Here is a 6,557-nt window from a genome sequence, read left to right as displayed (position 1 = left end):
ACAATAGAAACTCAGTGAAAGTGCTTGAGTTCAGCAAATAGTTAATATTTTGTGTGTCCCCCATTTGCTTTAATAGCTGCAGACAGTCTTTCAGGCATTGTTGCAATATATTTAATCAAAGTGTCAAAGTTAATAAGTTGTGTAGTTCAATAGTTATGAATTGGTGATTGTTATATTATTGTGTCATGTTACTAGAACATTCCAGACACTGATAGATACTATGATGCAATAGTACTCAATTAAAACACTGAGAAATATTCAGAACATTTGACGGCATGAACTGGACAGAGACAATTGGGATCTGAACAGGAATAAAGATGAGAATGGAAGGAAGATATACAGGGGTAAAAACACTATCACCCTATATGCTGCTGATGTTTTAGAAAGAAAAGCATGATCCAGATAGAGAAGGATACACAAGCAATGGAACAGAATGCAAGAAAAATTGATAACATACACATCAGAATGCTGACAATCACAGCTGAGAAGGAGGAGGAAATATGTTTTAAGGGACAGATGGTATAAGGAACAGGAAGCCAAAGGTTCAAAGGGAGGTAGGGTAAGGGCATGAAGAACAACATTAAGGACCCAAACAGGTAGGCTAGAAGAATGGGAAGAGCTGGATAGGAAAACAACAAATGGACATATCAGGAAAACCAGAAAGTAGTTGAGAGAGCCACCCACATGATATCCAACAATAGTGAAACAAACCAGCCCTGGTAATAAAGCCATGTGAAAAACACAGATAGAAGGGGCGCAGAAGAATGAGAAGGTGAGAAAGATCAATGCTGAGAACAGCAGGGATAAATAGCCACTTCTGCTGATAAACTGCTAAGGAGAATGGGCAAACAGGATGGAACAGGAAAAAGACTACCTTGGAGAGAGTCCTTACTGGATGTAAGAAACTGGATAAATCCTATGCATGAAGCCAGAGTGATGACATGGTTGGATGGAAGAAAAAAAAAGTACAAGGTTGAATTAGAAGGGAGTAGAAGAGGAGAGGAGGGAGTCAGAAGGCTTAGCAGAGAAAACCATGATTGGGCCAGCCAAGAGGGTGCCATCAGAAGGACCTGACAAGGAGTGATCCGGATGTAGGAGATAACTCAAGGGAGAAGAATACGGGTAGGTACAAATGAAGAGATTGGACGATTCCTGACTAAATGCATCCACTGCCAGTGCCAACATATGCAGAACAGAAGACTTCAATAGGGGAAACTTGGCATTGTCATAAGTTGTAAAGGCATCAATGTGAGGAGTGCCCAGACAAAAGCAAAACCATTGAAAAAACACGAGGATTTAGGAACCACTCTGGGAAAGAGATCCTGACAGAAATTCTAATATTGTGTAGAGTTCACAGTGAAAGATGCACGTGAGCATGACCAAAGGGGATAAGGCAGGGCTTGAAACTAGCGGGGACTCGAGAGCCAGTGGCCCCTTAAAATCAAAAGAGTCATTAAAAGTTTGACTCCACATAAGTTAATCAAAGAGTTTCTTAAGTGAGCAGAACTTATGACAATTCATGAATGGATCTTCCCAAATTTATGAACACTCACCAATCATGTACAATCCACAAACATCGTCACTATGAATGGCCATGTATTCATGTTATCACTTTGTCCAATGTTCAAATCACAAAATAGTAGCTTTTACTGTTGATAAAGACAGATACACTCCCCTATTAGTTATAGGTGCAACAGGCAGTCAATTACAACAATTACCCACCTTCATGATTCTTGTTTTTCAACCATTTGCTTTCTACTCAAAAAACCCAAAACATCTAGTTTTTCTCATTCATAAACAATCCAACCAATCAGCAATCTGGTTTTTCGAGCCACAACTAACTTTAAGGTTGGTTCTTGGAACTATGCATATTCATAAATAATGGGACTATCAAATGATGAAATGGAATGTTCCATAGCTGTCCAATAGGTTAGTTATTTTTTAAATATTTGTATATACCTGTTTACCAATTTCAACTTATGGTGACATCTCTGATAGTGACATGCACAATTAAACAATTGAAAAACCCTCCTATATAAAAATAATGGGATATTCCAAATTTCCAATTGCTCTGTTGTCATGCACTCTTTGGCAACCTTCCCAGACAATGAGCTAATACACAGTGCAGTACTACCGTATTTTCACATAAATAACCTGCTCCCTGGTATACCCTGCATCTGAGGAAAAAAGTGTTCTAAGAAACTTTCAGGCACATATTACCTGCACTTGTGTATACCCCACAAGCCAGCAATACAGAAGAATTTTGGAAGACAAGAAAAATTAAAGGATCCTTTTACATTACAGTAACATAATAAAACCATCATTAAACACAGATTCCCTGTAGTTATGTCATGTGATAAAGGCAATCACAGGTTAAAGGTTATGGTGATGCTTTGGGACACGCTAAAAGTGAAACCTCATTTTGAAATAAGTGAGCACTTAATTATGTCGCAATTGTAATCTATATAAATATTGATAAATACAGTTAAAAGTATTTGTATTTATACTTTGTCCTTTGACTAGAGAAATAACTGGGATTGCTAACAGATGCACTTATCAGATGATTGATGAATCGTTCCAAGTACTCAACAAGAACAACATAAAGGAATATTGGGAAGATAAAATTTCAGTCTTAAAAACAAACAAAAAATACCACATTACCCACATGAGTATATCCCGCAAGTTACTTGTGTGAAAATATGGTAACAAGAAGCCACATGGCATTATCATCCCAAGAACTTCAAGGGAAAAGTCCATGTATATCTCTAGCAATCACACTTTGTGTATTAGCTCTGTGCATAGGGTGTTGTTATCGACCATTTGCTAATGTAAGCATACTTACAAATCAGAAGATTGCTGTTGTGAATAAAGTGTTCTGGGTAGTGTTATTTTTAATTTCTCGGCAATTGGTTTTCCATGATCAGGAAATTCGACAAATTCTACCTATTCCGATTATTGGTAAAACACTGCAAGATATAAAATAATAACTAAATGAACACAAAATAATGATTTAAAAACAGGAATAATAATACAATTCTCATGATGATCTCTGATATATTTTCCATATCTATTTCATTAATTAATTTCACCAGACATAGCAAGAAAGGCCAGCCATTGGCTGCTATAATCTCTGGGGTTAAGGAGGAGCTACCTAACATCTGTGGCCTCTTTGACCTACTGCTGTTTATACCAACTAGCTCTGCTGAGGCAGAGAGAGGATTCTGCAAGATAAAGATGATCAAGACCAATTTGAAATCTTGTCTGGGAGCTGACAGGATCACATGCTCCACTTGCCTTCAGTAAGTGTTTTGATCCCATCTTTGGAACTCAGGATCACTTCACACAAGGAGACCAAATGCTGGTAGGGTCCTGAATAAGAAGCAGGTGCAAGAGAATGACGAAGAATCCAAGAAATGGATGTTCGGACATCACGAGACACTGACAATGATGCATACTAGATTTCCTTCATGATTTATTTTGATTATTAAAGGACGCTACTTTAAAGAATAACAAAAAGTTACTTTATACCATGCTTTAGAGAGAAATTAAAGATTATATGAAAAAAAAAATTAAATGGTTTGACTTGTTTTTGTCCCCCCCCCCCATGAAATACGAGTTCACAACAAAATAAATTAAAATATGTTGATATCTTTAGTTTTCTTTCAATTTATGCAACATCCACTATTTAATTCAGTGATTTTTTCTGATAACCTCCACTACAGAGTACATTTAACAATGAGCTATAGGATTGGCCCCTAAAAATGCATGCTTTGGGGACCAAGCTGGCTTCCTAAAAAAACGTTAAGTGTGAGCCCTGTTAGGAGTTTCAAGAAAGTACAAGAACCCAATTAAGAGAGAACTTTTTGCACAGGAAGGGAAGGAGAGGACAGAGCTGTAATAACCAAACCCTCCATGGTTCACAAATGCACGAAAGAAGGCTGTACTCTGATGAGATGGGAAGTGAAGAACAGACCCAAATGAATCGGATACTGGGTAAGTGTAAGATGAGACTTCTCCAGGTTGATTAGCCAACCTAAACTAGTCACCTCCTGAAGAAGAAGAGTGTGGTTGGAGGAGTCATGTTGGGGTAGAGCTAAAAGAAGTCAGTCATTTATATAATAGTGGAATCTTTATCCCAAGCAATCAATGTGATGATCAAAGGCATGTATTACATAACAACAGCAAAAAACATATGGGGTCAATGCCAGGTCAAAAGGAATCTTGTACACTCAACTGTGATGTACAGACCAAAGGTAAAGTCTGGATGCTGGGAAGATGGGATGTGAAGATAAGCATCAAAGTTATCAACCTTGGTTATCCAAAGCCCTGGATAAAAGACTATCAATGGTTGAGAAAACTCCATCCAGTAAACTGAGTAAAGTCAACAAACAGATAGAGAAGGGATGAAATGATGACTAAATGTCAATCCCTTGGGTACTGGGGAACAACAAACAGGAATAAAATCACAGAGAAGGGTGAGAAAGTGCTTCAATAGCATACTTGGCCAAAAGGGCTGACATAACCTTGGAGAGATGCTGGTTGGAGACAGGATCTCCTAAAAGAGGGAAAGGAACAGGATCAGGAGATAGAGGGAGAGAAGAGGAAAAATGAAGGGTAAAGTCAAAGGATAGAACCTGTAACTCCAATGGTCAGCTGAAAAAGGAATTTGTATATCCAAAAAATGATATAAATGAGCTCCTACTGTTCCTGAATCAAAAAAATCACTGACAAGACTATTGGTGCTAAAATCAATGGATAGTGGAAGAATGGATAAGAGAATAGGTACAGGGAGCAGAAAGGAGTGAAGAAGATAGGAAACAGCAAATGGAAGAGAAGGAACTTGGGAAAGATGGGACACAAGGGTGATAAAAGGAAAACGTTGGTGCATGGCCTCAGCCCATGATGACAAAGAATCAGGTACTCCACCAAAAACCCATTAGCAGAGGGAAAAAGAGCAAGACAAAGGTCCTTGAGATTAGAGAGAGGTAAACATACGTGGACAAAAATGATGTCTGTCCTCAACAAATCCCAGCAACAGAGTAACCAAGGGAGAAGAGACAAGGCCGAAGAAGAAGAAGAGTGTGCCAATGTAGAAAAAGGAATGTGTCTGCCAAAAACCCATAAGGGAAACAGTGGATTGCTATGAAAATGAGATGGATGGGGAATAGATAACCTAAAAGGGGAGTGAATGTAAGGCAAAGGCAAGAAAACTGAGCTTGAAAAAAATTAAAAAGGAAAATGGACCAGTACCTCAAGCCTGCAGGAGACTCCATAGTTTGGGTGTCGAGAAAAAAAAAAGGGCTTCAGTTTGATTGTAAGCCAAGGCATTTGTATAACCAATTGAGAAGGATGAAACATACAGGCACCAGAGTGAAGTTGAGACCAAAAAATCTGCAGCATGGACTTGAATAAAGGGATGGAGGAAAGATATTACTCTGAAGAAGGATAAGTAAAGAATAACGGCAAATAGAAGAAAGTGAAGAAATTAACATTCCAGAAGAAAAGTCAGAGAAAGATGCAGAATGTTGTGAAAGATCCACATTTGCACTGGAAGAATTGTTTGCAAATTTAGGTGGTGGGAAAAAGACTTCCTAAAATTCATGCCCCCACAGAAGATAATTATGGAAGCCTGAGGGGGCATGAATTTTAGGAGGGCCTGAAAAAGGCTTAGCTGAATGCAAGGCTCTACCACCCACCATACAATAGCTGTCATGTCCCCTGTCAAGACAAATAAGCACCCAACACCATTGTGGTAGTCTGTCTAGAGTGAACAAAGTCCAGATGTTAAACATTAGACAGAGTTAAAATGATTGTCTCTATGCAATATATGTTGTGGAAAATAAGAGTCATAAACTAAGCAGTGGCAGAATTGTTTGAAAATAAAAACAAAAAAATATTCCCACATAGATAGTGGGATAGTTTTGTAGATACTTCAACCAAACGTTGATATTGAGAAATCTTTTGTGAATGAAAGGTGTCTTAACACACAGGTGCCAAATCGAGAATCAATAATTGAACAGTTAGTATAGAGAGAGAGCCAGTTGTGCTAGGATGTAGTGTTGCACTCCTATTGGTGGAGAGTTGTTTCATGCTCATTTGCATGCAACAACACGGAAATTTCATGTGAAAACACGTAAGGTTAGGTGGGATCCTCAATGCTAGTGGATCACGGAAAAGTTGGCATATAGAGGGCAGCACTGAATCAGTAAAGCTAGCTAAATGTGATTAGAGGTTATGTATCATATTCGAAGTTTACCTTGTAGCTCACATTTTATTTGCATATTCTGAGTATTCTAAAATGCTCCAGAATTCTAGCACATTCTGGAATTTGAAGATAGCTTTGATATATGGAAACATCTGTTAGCTGACTTCTTGCACAGATTTTAAAACATAACGTTCACAAATGGAAACATCAGCTCATGTAGATACATAGATCTTGAAAGTCAAGTTGTTCAAAACTTGAAAATAGCGTTGACAACTGGACAAATTGTTGGTTGAGATGTTGCAAATGAAATATCTGTTGAAGCTTTTCGCCAGACACTAATCATAGCAGAACT

The 6,557-nt window shown here is 38.1% G+C and overlaps 1 protein-coding gene across 1 annotated transcript in view; it reads right to left on the bottom strand.

The window, feature by feature from the left end:
- The window catches only part of LOC106466039 (palmitoyltransferase ZDHHC6-like), a 57,983-nt gene that overhangs the window by 30,739 nt on the left and 20,687 nt on the right, over positions 1–6,557 (bottom strand). The gene's annotated exons all lie outside the window — the stretch shown is intronic.

The sequence above is a fragment of the Limulus polyphemus genome, unplaced genomic scaffold, assembly GCF_000517525.1.
Source record: "Limulus polyphemus unplaced genomic scaffold, Limulus_polyphemus-2.1.2 Scaffold2131, whole genome shotgun sequence".
NCBI lineage: Eukaryota > Metazoa > Arthropoda > Merostomata > Xiphosura > Limulidae > Limulus > Limulus polyphemus.
The sequence above is the reverse complement of the archived record's forward strand: the minus strand, read 5'-3'. Positions and strand labels throughout refer to the sequence as shown.